Raw genomic sequence first — 18,623 nt, 5'->3', positions numbered from 1 at the left:
ATAATATATATCATATATATAATATATATATATATATATATATATATTATTGATATATATATATATATATATATATATATATATATATATATATAAAGGTTGTGGGCTTCGTAGCAGTTCTTTGATATGAGGTTGCCACCCCTTGACTTTCTCTCCCACTGATTGTTTCCCAACCGAGTCGAAAAAGTACTGGGTACATAAAGTTCTCTCTTTACATCAATGGGGAGACAACAAATTTCCCATGAAACAAGCCTGAAACTCTATTCCGGCCTGAACTGATCTCGAGCCTTTCAACTGGCTCGGTTCACAGAGAGCTTGGTCTCCAATATAGTAAAAAATTTCCTTTTGAAGGATTACTTCGTCAAATCCCTGTAGTTTTCATGGTATAGATTTTGTCTCTCTCTCTCTCTCTCTCTCTCTCTCTCTCTCTCTCCTGTGACTCACTCAGTCGATTAACAGTTTGACACCAAATTTAATTCAAATACTTGGGTACGCAAGGTATTGGATTTTAAGAAATGTGTCTATACCATGCCTTCTCATCCGGTTCAGAATTCGAACTCTGCCAGTCAGAGTTCGGGTCTGGCGCTGCCCCATAGGGGCAAACAATAACGTCATAAAACACGTAATAACCCACAAATTCTAGTAAGCAGGAAAATGTAATTTCCACAAGACTAAATGTCAATCAAATGTCTATTTGACCGTCGATGTTGGTTAAATCTCAGCCTTACAGCAAACAACACATGGGAATATTTATGGGTGCCTCGATCATAAAATGTGACCATTTATGGACGTCTAGGTCTTAAAATTTATGGCCCTCTGTGCGTCTTATCCCGGGTATCCAGAAATTTACGTTTTGTGTCTCAGTCTAAGGTTCCAGCAATTACCATGCACCCCGTTGCGTTTATGATGGCAGTCTCGTGATAGCGTTGTGCCGTAAGTCTTGTGTGATTTATTTATCAATTGAATAATTGAAGACCTTTTTTTTTTATTATTCTGAAAATAAAAAGTGTACCCTTCCAAGTTACAGACATTTCCTTACTCCTCAGTCACTTACATAAAAATTTAAATGTTTAAAAACATTTATTGTGCATAAGAATTTTTATTTGACATTACAAATTTACGTTATTTGATTCCTCCGCGGTAAAGCAAACGAAAAAACTTATATTCCAATAAAACAATAATTCAGCAGCGCACGTTTATTTTACTAGGAAACCCAAGTATAGTTTTCCCAGAAAGGCAAATTCGAAATTAAGACCGATTTGACAACCGCAGCAAAAAAAGTACGACATTGAATTAAAGACAAAAGAAAACGTAATGGCGCAAGGAAATTGCGGTTAATGAATTGCAGAAAGCAAACGAGCGGTAGTAATGAGAAATGCATTATTTCCAGCGGTGCTGGTCTATACTGCGTAATAGCTGGGTTTCCTGCTCACTGTGGGGTGTATGGGTGAGAGAGAGAGAGAGAGAGAGAGAGAGAGAGAGAGAGAGAGAGAGAGAGAGAGAGAGAGATATTGTTATTCTATTGACACTCGGACGCTTTTCTCTGTTTCGTTTCAGTGTTTCTATCGTAGTTATGTTAAGCGTATATTTCTATGCATAATTGCACTTTCCTTGATGTGATTTGATGATATGTCGTGGATTTATTTGTATTTCTTCGTTTATCCATCTGTTGAGATAAAAAAAAAATATATATAAACTATTAAGGGACATGTTTGTGTTATTTGTATGGCGTTATTATGCCTTTTGTTTCTACTAGAGCCGAATAACTATTTATTTAGTATCAAACTTTACCCTGCATCAGGCCAAGTATATGCAGGAATGGGAATTGTCTTGGCTTGCCAGAGTGTAAGAAACAAATCGAAGGTAATCTTGAGTAAAATGATAGCTAAGAAATTCACAGTCTCGTGAAGAACAAATGGTTAAAAAATCCCAATTATATATTAAAATATATTTCTGTGTAAAAAACAAAGACTTTCGAACACCTGAACGGTGTTCCTCATCAGTGTAGACGTAAAGTGAGAGGGTAGTATCCTCCTGAAGAGCATCTAAAAAGGTGGGCGGGGCGAGAAAATAACAGCCCATCATCGAAGTACTCGTTCGAGTGAATGATTATTCGGATATTGCTCATTTCAAAGCATAACATTATTACTCGTAGATACAATTCTAAGAGCACTTTGTTAAGAAGGAAATATAATTCCCTTGTGTTTTAAAACGATCTTTTATAATTGGTTTGTAAATATACTCTGATCCTTGACTGTGTATGTTCACACGCTCACTTGTATAGATATCCCGCAATTGGCTTGTAAAGACATTCCCAGATTAATTTGTGAAGCCCTTCATGTCCTCTCTTTTAAATACTTTTTCATACTGGCTTGCAAACACCTCTCCATAATAATTAGTGAATTCCCTTCTGTGTTCCTCCTTTAAGGGCCTTTCCATGCTGGCCTGTAATAGCCTTCCCATACTAACTTATGGAGCCCTTCCTTTTCTCGCTTTTAACAGCCTTTCCATTCTAACTTGTGAAACCGCTCCCGTGCTCACCTTTAAATATCTTACCATGCCAACCTGTAAAGGCTTTCTCTTGCTAACTTGTGCATGCTTTTACAGACCTTTTTCCATGGTAGCCTGTAAAGACTCCCATACCAACTTATGAAGTCCCTCCTGTGCTCACCTTTAAATACATTTCCAAGCCAGTCTGTAAAAGCATTCTCATGTTAACTTGTGAAATCCTTCTCGTTCACGCTATTAAAATCTTTTCCATGCTGGTCCGTCTTATATTAATTTGTGAAAACCTCCTCGTGCTCACCTTTAAAAACACTTCCATGCCAGTCTGTAAAAGCGTTCTCATTCTAACTTGTAGAGCTGTTCTTGTACTTGCGTTCATAAACCTCTCCATGCTAGCCTGTAACCACATCCCCGTACTAACTAGTGAAGTCCCTCCCATGCACACCTTTAAATCAATCCCTTTCCATGCTAGCCCGTAAAATCTTTCCCATACCAACTTGCGAAGTTCTTCCTATGCTCACTTTTAAAGTCCTTCACTCAGTGTCCAGTGAATACTTTTCCACGCTCATTTCTTTCAAAGTAAACGAATTTTGAAATTACTTCCAAATCAAAAGTTTATATTAAAAGAATTTATAAGTAAAAATCCTCTCTGCCAACATGTGGTCTAGTGACGGGGTTACCTAGCCTTGACCCAAAGGTCATGGCTTTGATTGCCGATATAGGAAGACCATTTAATGAAAAAGAGAAATATCCATTATACAACTCCAGCAAACACTTATGAGAAACTATATCTTTTTTTTTAACCAATACATGGAAACGAAGACTTTGTTTCATTTGAGTCAACACAGAGCAGTAGCTTGTAAGCATATGTATGTACGTTTCAAATGATTTTCAGTCATCTTTCCCAGACCATGTCACCTTCAGAGGTAAAATAGACAACAACTTCATTTTCAATCCGATGGACGTGCACTTAGAGAATGGTAGTAGACACATTCGTTGTTGGACATTTATGTTGTTTTGTGTTTCGTATCTGCCAACGTATTTAGCCTTTAGCAAGGATAACGATAAATAGGGTTGCCTTTTAGATATTTGACAGTATAATTTGCATAAGTATGGTAATAAGACTAGTATTTAATTATGCTTTCATAAATTACTAAAAAAATGTAAGAAAATTAATACATTATGAAGCATCAAATTAAAACAAAGTCCACTGGATACATGAAATAATATTGTTAACCACGAAGACACCACTCTTGAAACAACAATTGAAACACTGGCAATTAATTAATATTTTTAGCCTCCCTAAAGTAATTACCTAGAAGGCAGGCATAGAAATAAATCATATGGATACGGATTAGGCCTCATCTAACAATGCCAGTTCCTTTTCTAGTTTCACTTTCTCCTATCCCACGTTTCACCTGGTTTATATCCGACTTACAACTAACAGGAAATTTGTACATGCCAGCAAGAGAGGATGCCTTCATGCCAGTACAGGAATATCTGTACAAACAGCATGGATAGTCTGTAAAATTGAGTAGTATGGCGAATTCTTTACAGGTAGATATGAATTTATATATTCACATTATGAAGCGTTTACAATTAACCACATGGACATTTTTTAGTGCAGTGCAGAGCCTTAAAAGTTATTTCTGAGAGACTTCTACAAGCTGGCATATATTCCTTACAATAACCACTGGAATATATATCCTTCCGAATTTATCTTAACGTGTATTGCTTACAATGACCAATAAAATAGTCGACTTCTAAACTTATCTTCCCTTGCATTGCTCAAAATGAACTCTGAAATATTCCCCTTACAAACTTACCTTCCCATGCATTACTTAAAATGACCCCTGACATATTCCCCTTCTAAACTTACCTTCCTATACACTGCTTAAAATGACCACTGACATATTCCCCTTCTAAGCATACCTTCCCATGCATTGCTTAAAATGACCACTGACATATTCCCCTTCTAAAACTGTTTTACATGTGTGCTGAAGATCACCATTGAAATATTCCCCATCTAAAATTATCTTCCCAAGAATTTTTCTTCTCGTGCATTGCTTAAAAAGACCACTGACGTATTCACCTTCTAAACTTATCTTCCCATGTATTGCGTAAAGTGACCACTGCCATATTCCCCTTCTAAGCTTTCCTTCTCATGCATTGCTTAAAAAGACCACTGGCATATTCGCCTTCTAAACTTATCTTCTCATGCATTGCTTAAAATGACCACTGACATATTCCCCTTCTAAACTTACCTTCCAATGCATTGCTTAAAATGACCACTGCCATATTCCCCTTCTAAACCTACCTTCCCTTGCATTGCTTAAAATGACTACAGACATAATCCTCTTCTAAGCTTACCTTCCCATGCATTGCTTAAAATGACCACAGACATACTATTTCCCTTCTAAACTTACCTTCCTATAAATTGCTTAAAATGACCACTGACATATTCCCCTTCTAAGCTTACCTTCCCAAGCATTGCTTAAAATGACTACTAACAGATTCCCCCTTCTCAACTTATCTTCCAATACATTGCTTAAAATGACCACTGACATATTCACCTTTTAAACTTATCTTCTCATGCATTGCTTAAAATGACCTTTGACATATTCCCATTCTAAACTTACCTTCCCATGCATTGCTTAAAATGACTACTAACATATTCCCCTTTCTCAACTTATCTTCCAATACATTGCTTAAAATGACCATGCCTATTCCCTCCCATCCTAAACCTTATCTTCTCATGCATGCTTAAAAAAACATTTTTTTAAACTACAGACATATTCCCCTTCTAAACTTATCTTTCCTTCCAATACATTGCTTGAAATTACCACTGGCCATATTCCTCATCTAAACTTATCTTCCATGCATTGCTTAAAATGACCTTTGACATATTCCCATTCTAAACTTACCTTCCCATGCATTGCTTAAAATGACCACTAACATATTCCCCTTCTAAACTTATCTTCCAATACATTGCTTAAAATTACCACTGCCATATTCCTCATCTAAACTTATCTTCCATGCATTGCTTAAAATGACCTTTGACATATTCCCATTCTAAACTTACCTTCCCATGCATTGCTTAAAATGACCACTAACATATTCCCCTTTCTCAACTTATCTTCCCGTGCATTGCTTAAAATGACCTCTGACATATTCCCCTTCTAAACTTATCTTCTCATGCATGCATTGCTTAAAGTGTCTACAGACATATTCCTCTTCTAAACTTATCTTCCATGCATTGCTTAAAATGACCTCTGACATATTCCCCTTCTAAACTTATCTTCCCTTGCATTGCTTAAAATGACCACTGCCATATTCCCCTTCTAAACTTATCGCCATGCATCCCTTTTTTGCATGCATGCTTAAAATCTCTACAGATCGTTATTCCTCAATTCTAAACTTATCTTCCTTCCCATGCATTGCTTAAAATGACCTACTGGAACATATTCCCCATCTAAACTTATCTTCTCATGCATTGCTTAAAATGACTTACAGACTTATTACTTCCCCCATGGCATGCCTTTAACTGATATTTCTTCTCTATGCATTGCTTAAAATGACCACTGCCATATTCCTCTTCTAAACTTATCTTCCCATGCATTGCTTAAAATGACCACTGCCATATTCCTCTTCTAAACTTATCTTCTCATGCATTGCTTAAAATGACCACTGCCATATTCCTCTTCTAAACTTATCTTCCATGCATTGCTTAAAATGACCACTGCCATATTCCCCTTCTAAACTTATCTTCCCATGCATTGCTTAAAAAAACAACAGACATATTCCCCTTCTAAACTTATCTTCCCATGCATTGCTTAAAAAAACAACAGACATATTCCCCTTCTAAACTTATCTTCCCATGCATTGCTTAAAAAAACAACAGACATATTCCCCATCTAAACTTATCTTCTCATGCATTGCTTAAAATTACCACTGCCATATTCCTCTTCTAAACTTATCTTCCATGCATTGCTTCAAATGACCACCGCCATATTCCCCTTCTAAACTTATCTTCCCATGCATTGCTTAAAATGACCACTAACATATTCCCCTTCTAAACTTATCTTCCCATGCATTGCTTAAAATGACCACTGCCCTATTCCCCTTCTACACTTATCTTCTCATGCATTGCTTAAAATGTCTACAGACATATTCCCCTTTTAAACTTATCTTCCCATGCATTGCTTAAAATGACAACAGACATATTCCCCTTCTAAACTTATCTTTCCATGCATTGCTTAAAATGACCACTGCTATATTCCCCTTCTAAACTTATCTTCCCATGCATTGCTTAAAATGACTACAGACATATTCCCCTTCTAAACTTATTTTTCCATGCATTGCTTAAAATGACTACAGACATATTCCCCTTCTAAACGTATCTTCCCATGCATTGCTTAAAATGACTACAGACATAGTCCTCTTCTAAACTTATCTTCCATGTATACTGAAGATGATCACTGAAATGTTCCCCATCTAAAATTATCTTCCCAAGAATTGGTTAAAATGAGTGATGGAATATTCTCCATTCCAGTTAAAATGAGTGATGGAATATTTTCCATTCCAAACTTATTTTCCCATGTCTGCTGAAGATGGCCATTGAAATATTCTCCTTCTGCATTATCTTCCTAAGGATTGCTTGAAATAAGCAGTGGGATATTCCCCCTTCACTTTTGCATGGCGAAAGTATTCATCACTCGGGCAACACATCTTATTGTCTAGCCTTGTGAGGTCAGCTTTTCCGTGTTTACCAAGACATACAATATGAAAATATCTTCCCATGCCGGGAATCGAACCCGGGCCTCCTGGGTGAAAGCCAGGTATCCTAGCCACTAGACCACATGGGATTGGGAATGCAGCGGATTTAATGACTTCTTTGATAAAATATCTGTAATAATAATAATAAAGAAAGGCTTCATTTCTCATAAAATACACTTGAGTGTATTGTACACATAAAAGTTAAACTATGAAATACAAAAAATTTAGATTAAAAAAATAAGCTATGAAATACTAAAAATCAAGTAGATAAAAGAAATTAAAATAAAGTGGATACAAAAATTACAGGTTTAATACATGTGCGTTTAACTATATTAATAAGCATATCTTAAACCTCTCCATATCTCAAAAGCAAAATTGTCACTGGTCATCAGAATGCTAGTAAGGTATTTAGAATGCTAGTAAGGTATTTTAGAATTTCGTTACTTGATGCCTTCATTTTATCTAAGAAGCTCACCACTGCTTTGCGCCTTATCATTAAATGTTGGTATACCTAGATGAACGCAAAAATGGGAACCGCTAGATCGCGATAGTGAAGTTAAACAACCTTCTGATACTATTATTAAACACTCTCTTAACTTGGCAAGGTTTGACATCTTTAATTTAAAAACAAGGGATTCAACATAAAAGGACGTGCAAAAACTGTTGAAAAGTAGGGTTTCACATCAGCCGTGTACTCTGAGAAGTTTTGCTTAAAATCCTTGCACAAGTTTACAACGTGATTCTCATCATGATTGTTTAAGGTGAACGAGAAACCCAAATACTTCATTTCTTTTACGTATTCAGTTGCAGTACCATTCATGTTAACATGATTCCGTGGCAGTTCATTGTTCTTGTAATTGCTGAAAACCATACATTTGGTCTCTTCACGCGGGCACTGCAGACCACTCAGCCATGGACAAAATACTAAAATATCATCAGCATAAATTATATGGTTATATAAAAGCTGAAAACATAGAGTGATAACACAAAGCCCTGTTTTACCCCACCACGAGTAACACTAAATTCTTCCGAAATATCTGTACCCCATTTTACATTCTTTTTTTTTTTTTTTTTTTTTTTTGAGTCGCATACCAGTATTGTAAAATGCAAACAAAGCTGGAAAACCACTATTTAGCATTATTTAAAATAAATGTTTATGACGTATTTTGTCAGGTGCCTTCGGCATGTCCATAAAACAAGAATATACAAGTGTGTTGCGTCTTGTGTATTGAAAAGTCGCGTTTTTTCAGAATAGTTATAGCCATGTCTGTTCCATATTTTGCCTTGTATGGAAACTGATGATCTGGAGTAGGCAAGAACTGGCTCCAATACCTTTGACATAACAGTTGAGAGAGAAATTAGTCTATAATTACTCAAATTGCTCAAGTCGCCATTTTTGTCTTTAATGATAGGAACAATCATAACTCTTAACAACTCTTCAGGGAGAAATGAGTGACCAAAATACAATTTAAAAGTAAACTCAGTAAGACGCACAACAGTGGACGCATATAAGGTGTTGAGCGGTTAACCCAGCATGGCATTTATTTCTTGAATTGCCCCTTTTACATCATCAACTGTGACCTCGGTATGACCGCCTGCCTGGATAGGAGTAGATTTGAGAAGGGAATCATCATTAAATATCACCTTATAGTGGCTGTTCCCCAAGTCACAAACATAGCGTTACTTCCAGAGGCATTCGCAACACATTCAAGAAGTTTAGATTTAATATTTTCCTTGTTAATTTCATTCCAAAAGATTCTTGAGTTCCCTTTTAGATTATTCGATCTTCCTATTCAAGATGTTTCCCCTTTGCCTTTTACAGTATTTCAAAACTCACTTAAAACGTAGACTTGAACACGTCATTTCCCAGTCTATGGGATCATAGCGTGGCTTACCATTGTCCCTCCATTTATAACTGTCTCTCGCCTCTCGGTGATCGTCAACTACCAATTGAGTCCACCCAGGGATCTCCTCATAATTAGGTTCTGACCGTAATACACTACCTGATGACAATAAGGCAGTAATTATATGATTATAATTATAATGATCACGCGTTAATGATCTGTGTCCAAATTAAGATACATAGGACCTCGACATGAAAAGGATTCAAATGGAAAGAGCAAACTGCACTTCAATGAGTTCTCTGTTTCAGCTTAATAGTCATTTTGATTGCGAACAGCATAATTTATCGAATTTAGTTCTAAAAGTTTCCGTAGGTGTCTGATAGGACAAGTCGATGGAAACGCATAATGTATCAAGGTCGCATCCAATCGGATCATGATTCACTTGGATCCGCTGAAACTTTCCCATCAGAGGCGTAAGGCAAAGAACATGATCTAGCCACTGAGTGTGGACCGTGACGTCACTCGCCCAAGTGAAAGTGTCTTGTGGCAGCAATTGCATGTCAGCTACACTATAGTTATATTCATTGCAAAATTGATTTAGCACTTCACCAAATCTTGATTGTTGATGAACATTGAAGTAACCAATAGTAATTACACAGTTATTAATGTGATCTTCCATCAGACAGCGTATCTTAGCTAAATAATCTTAATACTTTTCCACGTTTTCCCCATCATCAAATGGTACGTAACAGCCGATGATACGGAAATGCTGAGAATAAATTTTTAACTAAATTTTTAACTATCATCATTTGTTGCGATGCGGGAAATATGGCCAGCTAATTTTTTTTTTTTTTTTTTTGGAAAAGAAAAGCCACCCAACCAAAAGGTCTACCCTAGGGGGGTAGTGCCGTCAGTGCACCTGATTCGGTGCATTGTAGGCATTACATAAGGTTCCTTGCAGCGTCTCTTCGGCCCCTAGCTGCAACTACTTTTATTCCTTCTTCTATCCTACCGTCCACCCTCTCCTAAAAATTGTTTCACAGTGCAACTGCGAGGTTTTCCTCCTGTAACACCTTTCAAACCGTTTACTGTCAATTTCCTCCGTTTCAGCGCTGAATGGCCTTAGTTGCCCCAGTGCCTGGCATAATGCCAAAATAATATATAAATCAAATAAATAAAACCAACAACAGGTCTCCCAAGCAACGGGCGTTTTGGTAGGTCAGCTGGTGATACCCCCCAAAAGAGTGATGTTCTTATCCATAGATCCTAAAAAATCCTGTTGTTGCACAGGCAACCATATCTCTTGTAAGCAAACTATGGCTGGAATTTCACTCAGTTTATTCACACAATGAACATTTGACTTTATAAATCGACGATTGAATGAAAAAATTCTCATGATTATCTCCAAAAATTGTTGTGTATAAACAGTAAGAACTAAATATCCATTACAAAATACAGATATGAGTATATTTAATTTAATCTTGCCATCTTTTCACAAGAACATCCTTGCGCCAATTTTCAGGTTCATACAAACCGGGAATCCTCCACACGACTGAAATTATGTAGACGTTGTTTTATGAAGTCTACTACCGTAATATGTTACCATCCTCTCTCTCTCTCTCTCTCTCTCTCTCTCTCTCTCTCTCTCTCTCTCTCTCTCTCTCTCTCTCTCTCTCTCTCTCTCTCTCTCTCATTGAAAATCATCCTGGCGACATCTTAAGGCAAACGCTGACCGCATACATATACAAGTTAGGAAAGAAGAGATAATAACGATTAAGTCTGAGTGATACTTTGTAGCCATAAGTCACTTCCTTAGGTCATACACGATTATTACTTTGTGAAATATGCCTTGCACCTTCTGTGAGTTTGGACAATTTTATATATATATATATATATATATATATATATATATATATATATATATTGTGTGATTTTGCAATTGCGTCAGATTTTCTTGTTCTAGATTCTGTGCCAGAGCATGAAATTCATCACCCATTGACTCTCTTAGGGACACAGTTTAGAATAGATAATACGACCACACGTTGCAGTATATAGAATATATATATATATATATATATATATATATATATATATATATATATATATATAGATATATAGAAATATATATATATATATATATGTAATATATATACATATATTATATATATAGTATATTATATATATATATTATATTATATATATGTATAATTTATACATTGATGTGGTAAGTATTTAAAAAGAATATCAGTATTTTCATTAGTCTAAGTCTCTAAGAGCATATCTCTTCAGATCCCCAACGTTGATGATAATCCTGATTACGAGGATAACGATAACGATAACTTTTATCAAGTCATTCATAACACTATCAAAACGACCTTTGGGAACATACGCATGACATAAAGGTCCAAAGCATATCTCTTTTTAATGGTCATTTAATTCCTGACGTAAACGCTTCAATGTCAGACAAATGAGGTCATAAAAGCAGTTTATTAGGCCGTGTCTCTGATAACCCTTCCCGGAATAAGCGAATAATGAGCGAGTAAGTAAATAAAATGAAGCGATTTCATTAACTCGATCGTCATCCGTCTTCGGGAGTAAAGTATCGATCCGATTATTGAAGGAGATAATGATGGGAAATATATTAGTATATGTTTTTGTGGGGAGAGCTTCATATGTTAACGAAGCAGATAATGACTGAAATCATCTTTATACTCTTTTTGAAAGGGAGAAGATTTTCATATTTTTGGGGGGAGGGAGATGTTTCAATTTTAGGGCGGATTCATATGTTTGGGGGGAGAGGGAGAAGTGTAAATTTTTGGGGTTTTCGGGGTAGGGAGACCAATTTTTGGAGACCGATTCATATTATTGCGCAGGGTTTGGGCCGGGGACGGCGAAGGAGTTTCAATATTTGAGAGCTGGTTCATATTTTTTGGAGGGAGGGAGGAGTTTCAATTTATGGGTACTGGTTCACATTTTTGGGGGGAGAGGGGTTTAAATTTTTGGAGATAGGTCCATATTTTCTTGGAAGAGGGCTAAGGTTTCAACTTTTGGAGGTGGGTTCATGTTTTTATTTTGTGGGTGTGAGGAAGGAGTTCAATATTTGAGGGCGGGTCCATATTTATTTGAGGGGGTGGGGGGGGGAGAAGGGAGGAGTTTCAATTTTTGTGCTGATTCATATATTTTGAGTGAGGGAGAAGTTTAAATTTTGGGGTAACTGGTTCATATTTTGGGGGAAGAGGAGTTTAAATCATTGGGGACGGGTTCATATATTTTGGGGGGAGAGGGAGGTTTCAATTTTTGGAGATGGGTTTATATATTTTGGGTGGGGGCAGGGGGGAGGAGGAGTTTCAATATTTGAAGGCGGGGTTATATATTTTTGGGGGAGGCGGGGGTGGGGGTGGAGGAGGAGGAATTCATTTTTTTTGCTATTTCATATATTTTCAGTGAGGGAGAAGTTTCAATTGTTGGAGATTGGTTCATATATTTTGGGAGAGGAAGGTTTCAATGTTTGAAGATGGGTTCATATTTTTTTTTTTTTTTTTTTTTTGGGTGGGGGTGGGGAGAAGTTTAAATTTTGTGGGAGGGTTCATATTGTGTGTGTGGGGGGGGGGGGGGGATGAGTTTCAATTTCTGGGACGGGTTCTTAATTTTTTTGGGGGGAGGGGAGGGAGGAGATTTTAATTTTAGGGGCAAGGTTCATATATTTTGGGGAGAGGGGAGTTTCAATTTTTGGGACCAGATTCATATTTTTAAAGGGGTGGGGAGAAGTTTCATAAATACTGGACTAGATAATGATTGAAATCTATCTTTTTTGTGGGGCAGTTTAATTTTGGGGGAGTTTTTCATAAAGGAGTAAAGCAGCTAATGATTGAAATATAGGCAGTCCCCGGGTTACAACGGTGTCGGCTTACGACGTTCCGAGGTTACGACGCTTGTCAATAGACGTTATTTCCAGGGTTACGATGCATGTTCCAGGGTTACGACGCATGTTTCAGGGTTACGACGCTTACAATGCTCATCTGGGAGATGAAATATGACACCAAAAATGCAAAATAATCAATATTTGAAGGTTTTTTTTAATGAAAAATGCCATAAAAATGCAGTTTATATAGTTTTCAATGCACCCAAAGCATTAAAAGTAAGGTTTTCTTAGGATTTTTGACGATGTTCCGGCTTACGACGATTTTCCGCTTACGACGCGTCTCAAGAACGGAACCCCCGTCGTAACCCGGGGACCGCCTGTGTATATATGATTATTTGGTGGTGTGGTTTGCGAAGGGTGGGGGGGTGTGAGTTATTTCATTTCCAAGGGTGATTCTAACCGCAAGTGGAAGAAGGGGAGCTTCATGAATTAGTGAAAAAGAATTATGTAACCGTACATTGGATTTATATCTTTAATTTTACTTTACTCCTAAAATTATCAATTACGGAAGTAGATATTGCCGACATCTACAGAAGTAGATATTGACAAGAGTTAGTGAGGATTTTAATTAGAATGATTTTATTTAGTCTGTATTTTAATTTGAATGAACTAGTCAGTGGGGCCCGGTACCCGGGTGGTGAGTCTGGGTGCCAAGGCCGACGATGTGACTGTACTTTAAAGTAACAGTTATCAAAACACCGGTTTTTTTCAGAGCTACCGCTCGAACTTTTTATTTCCTTTTCTTGTTATTTCCTATGATGTTGTACCTGCCCTACTTGTCAGAACGTAAGAATTCACAATTCAATGTTTACCGTAAGCTACCAACCGAGCGGTAGTTTTCCCGGATGTAATTTTCACCAGTATCTTACCATATTCAGCAACGATTTGAAAATGGCTTGGTCTTGTTAGTTAGGTAGTCACTGATTAGGGAAAGACCCTCTCTCCTTCACCGCTCTTTAACCCCTAATACTAATGAATTGCTCGTCAGCTGTTAAGCACTTTCGTGAGATTCCACACCAGTGAAAAGTGCTTACGGACAACAGACAGACAGACCAAACTACTGTTTTTTGTAGTAAGATTCGTGAAACAAATAACAATGGATTAGTTTTTGTAATAAATATTTGAACGATTTCTCTCTCAGATAAGTTAAATATGTAGGGCTGACAGTGAATGATAGGAAGTGGCAAGTTTGATTCACTGTTGGTCCCTTGATCAGTGGAATGAAACGAGAGTAAGTTTGGTTAGTGAAAACCAAACTTGATTGACAAATAACCTCCTACAACCGTTTGTGAAGACGTAGGGCCATCAACCTCATCTCTGGAATCCATGCATAGAAACTTTTAACTTACCTTGCTAGTCTGGCATGCGCGAAAAATCGCTGAAGGGAACAAAATGAATGATTGGTAAACAAGAAGGAGATTTTGACTAAGATTTTGACTTGTGTAGATATAATTGAAATAAGGCATTGTTAATTCTGCAATAAGCTTGCACCTATCCAGTCAAAGGTAAAGCTAATTTTTGTATGATTTTGCAATTGCGTCGCCCTTACGGTTTATCGTTCCTTTATAACGCTCTAGATTTTTTTGTTCTAGATTCTGTGCTAGCTGAGCATGAAATTCGTCACCCATTGACTCTCTTAGGGACACATAGTTTAGAATGGATAATACGAACACACGTTGCAGTATATAGAATATATGATTTTCTTCTTGTTTCATTATTACAAACTTTGTCTTGTTTCCTTTTTGTATTTTTTTTTTCGTATTAATCTCTTTCTTATTTCACACAGTCTAAATAAGTAATTTAGAGGTTTTATGAAAAGAACCTGTAGAACGATAGTGGTTCGTGACAAACTGGAGTAAAAGTAACGAGAGAGAGAGAGGGAAGGGAGAGAGATGAGAGATAGAGAGAGAGTAGCGAGGGGGGGGTGGGGGGGAGAGAGAGGGGGGGTGGGGGTGGGGGGGGGACTTTGGGTAGAGCAAAGGACTTCCAGGAGACACAGACCATGGGCAGGACACACGGAAAGACAGAAAATGGACTGCGCTTTTGGAAATGAAGCCATTTGTCCATAATAACTGAAGGACGAGGCTCTGGCGAAATCAAAATAGAAGCAACATAGGACGCCGGGGATAATAAAACGGCAATAAAATCTAGGTATTAAAGAGCCGTTTGCATACAGATTCATAAATCTGCCGCATACGACTTTCCTGAGTGCAATCAAAGTTGCATATTGGTGACTCCCTAGCAACCTGAGATCGGCAATGCGATTGCAATAGAGTAAGTTCTATTGCTAGCGATAAGAGGGCCATTAATATTCTCTTTTTTTGTATGGGTGTGTTTTTTATTGCAAAAGCACGTGCGTGCGCACACACATACGACTTTCATTTATTCTTTTCCTTCTTCTTAGTACTATCAACGTTGCTCTTGCTGTTATTGAGGAATTGCAAACAGCATAATAAATCTAAAAGGTAATTTGTTTAGATTGCTCATGATATTATGAGAAGTTTGATTTATTAGTATTATTTATTTATTTATCTCCTTTTTTTTTATCTATCACATTCATCCTATTCTACTGGGTGGTTTTATAGTGTGGGGTTCCGGGTTGCATCCTGCCTCCTTAGGAATCCATCCCTTTTCTAATTGTGTGCGCTGTTCCAAGGACCACACTCTTCTGCATGAGTCTTGGAGCTACTTCAGCATATAATTTTTTCAAGTTCCTTTTCAGCGATCTTGGAATCATACCTTGTGTCCATATGATTATGGGTACAATTTCCAATGGCATATCCCATATCCCTCTTATTTCTATTTTCAGGTCTTGATATTTATAATTTTTTTCCCCTAATTTCTCATCTACCCTGGTGTCCCATGCTATTGCGACATCGATGGATGATACTTTATTCTTGGTTTTGTCAATCAACGTCATGTCTGGTCTATTGGCACTTATCACTGTATCTGTTCTGATACCATAGTCCCAGAGGATCTTTGCCTGATCGTTTTCTATCACTCCCTCAGGTTGGTGCTCATACTATTATTATTATTATTATTATTATTATTATTATTATTATTATTATTATTATTATTATTATTATTTTGGGAGTAGACCCTCTTTTAAACAAGTCTTGTTGAAAAGGATTGCTGCATCAGCTCCATTAATTTTGTATAGTCTTCTCTATTTTCCTTATTAAGGATTTCTCAATGTTGCTGAAACTGGCAAGCAACGTGCCAAAGGGGATCGTCAAATCCAGTGTAGTCATATTGAATTATCTTTATTACTGCTATATACATATATTACTGCTACAAGTTTCTCTCTCTCTCTCTCTCTCTCTCTCTCTCTCTCTCTCTCTCTCTCTCTCTCTCTCTCTCTCTCTCTCTCTCTCTCTCTCTCTCTGACGTTTCGCCCAGATCTGCCAGGGCATGGTCACAGCGATGAGGACTGAATCTTAGTGTTGTTGTTATTTAAGATTAAGCTGGCCTTGTGCCAGCACGGGCTCTTGCTCGTAGAGCAGTCCGTATGTCATATTAGTTTGAGATGTGAGATGCTTAGGATATGCAACTTTATTGGTGATACATGAATGATCTGGTGAAGGTGATTTGATATTGAATGAAGGATTTGATGGGCAAGGTTGAAACCCTTTAAACCCTAAGGTACCCTTCAGTCGTAGGGAAAACTGGATAGTAGTAAGTGTTGGCTAGTAGGAGAGACCAACAGATTGGAAGAATGAAGGTTTGAGTTGTAGGCACAGTTAGCTAGTAAGGTAGCTTGTGAAATTCTGAGACATATTCCTTTTTGGTGCCGGTTTCCTTTGGGATTGTGTGTTGTCTGGCGTGAGTGTGGTGGAGGGATAGTGATGAATGTGAGGGGAGGGGTGATGAAGGAGGCAAGAGATGAATGGGGATGTCTGTTAAAGAGGTTTGTATTTTTGTCTTGCATGTTATGTGGGTTAGGGTAGGATGGGGTAGTGGTCATGATTGTTGGCACCATGTGCTGTCCGTCAGGGTAGTGTTCTGTTCCTACCTTGGTGGTGGGTAGGAGCATAGGAAACCTGCTAATTCATGGGTGTTTGCTAGAATGCGCTTTGTGATTTGAGTGGTTGTGCGTTCATTTCTTATGTACCTATCTCTTAGTTGCTCCGTTTCTGGACAGTCTAAGAGGTAGTGTTCTAGAGGTTCTTCTGGAATTCTTTCGCAGTACTTACATGGCTTGGGATCGCCTACTATCTTTTGCCAAGTGCATTGGTATCCAAGCCTTAGACGATGAATTATGACTGCTAGTGCTCTTGACATATCTTTGGGAATGTCATGTGGTTGCAGACTGGTGGTGTCTACATACCACTTTGCAGTGTTAGAGCCTCCAAAGACTGCTCTCCTGACTTTGCTTTCTTCTTGCACTTGACAGTATGTGGCGGCTTTGCTTTTAAGTTGAGTCAGTGAGTGGCTGATTTTAATACCTATGTTGTTGATGTGTAACCCGCTTTTTGCTAGGGAGTCTGCTTCCTCATTTCCTTGGATTCCTATGTGACTTGGAATCCAGTTGAGAGTTATCTGTCTGTTTCTGGTTTGGTGGATGTTGGCAATTGATATTTTCTTTTGCCTTGCCTTTTGTGATGGCTTGTATTGCTCCTTTCGAGTCGGTGTGGATAGTTGTGTTTCCTAGTTTGTGTTGCGAGTCTTCTAGCGCTTTAGCGATTGCTATCAGCTCAGTCTGTAGAGTGGAGGCATTGTCTGAGAGCCTCCAGCTCCCTTTTAGTGATGTTGAGTAGACTCCTGCGGCCGCCGCAGGAATGCTGAGGTCTACTGACCCATCTGTAAAGTATTCATTTGTGGCTGTCGTTTTCCTTATTGAATCTTGTGCTGCTTGTTTCAGCTGTTGAATGGTGCATGCTTCCTTGCTTGCCGGGAGGACTGTGTAGTTGATATTGAAGAGTTCTGGTTTCCAGGGTGCTGGTTCTACATACTCAGTGAGAGGAGAGTCTTCTCTGTATGTCAGAGACTGTAGTTTTGTTTCTTATCTCAGAATTCATAAGTTAGTCCACATTGGAGCACCTGTGATGAGTCTCAGGGCATTGTTTTGAATTACTTCAAGGCTCTTTTGCTCTGTGCTTGAGAGACTGGTGAGAACAGGTGCGGCATACTCAACCGTTGACCTTATTGTTTGTATGTAGAAGGTTCTGAGGGCGTGATATACTGCTCCCTGTTGTAGAGAGGTGATCCTTCTCATGGCATTTTGTCTACATTTGACTTTCTGCTTGAGTATTTCAAGGTATACCAAGTTGTCTACCCATTCAATGGGTTCACCCATGAGCTGTATTTCATTCGGGTCTAGGCTGTGTTTGATGGCCATTACTTTTGTCTTTGCAGTGTTGATTTTTAGACCTAGGTCTTTGCATTTATTTTCAATTTGTATTATTGCACTTTGCATGTTCTGGTGAGATCTGTGTCTGTCTGTGCTGACTAGGCAGACATCATCTGCATAAATGAATATTGCAACTCCATTGGGTAGGGTGGTTGTGGCTAATTTTTCCATTAATACATTGAAAAGGAAGGGGCTAAGTATGCCTCCTTGAGGTGTTCCATTCTCC

At 37.9% G+C, this 18,623-nt stretch overlaps 1 non-coding gene across 1 annotated transcript; it reads right to left on the bottom strand.

The window, feature by feature from the left end:
* Window positions 1-7,298: 7,298 nt before the first annotated feature.
* On the bottom strand, window positions 7,299-7,370 carry Trnae-uuc (transfer RNA glutamic acid (anticodon UUC)). The gene has a single exon. It is a non-coding gene; the product is annotated as a tRNA-Glu (tRNA).
* Between the last annotated feature and the right edge of the window lie 11,253 nt (window positions 7,371-18,623).

Source organism: Macrobrachium nipponense, chromosome 11, assembly GCF_015104395.2.
Source record: "Macrobrachium nipponense isolate FS-2020 chromosome 11, ASM1510439v2, whole genome shotgun sequence".
NCBI lineage: Eukaryota > Metazoa > Arthropoda > Malacostraca > Decapoda > Palaemonidae > Macrobrachium > Macrobrachium nipponense.
Note: the sequence above shows the minus strand (reverse complement) of the source record. Positions and strands in the feature narration are given on the sequence as shown.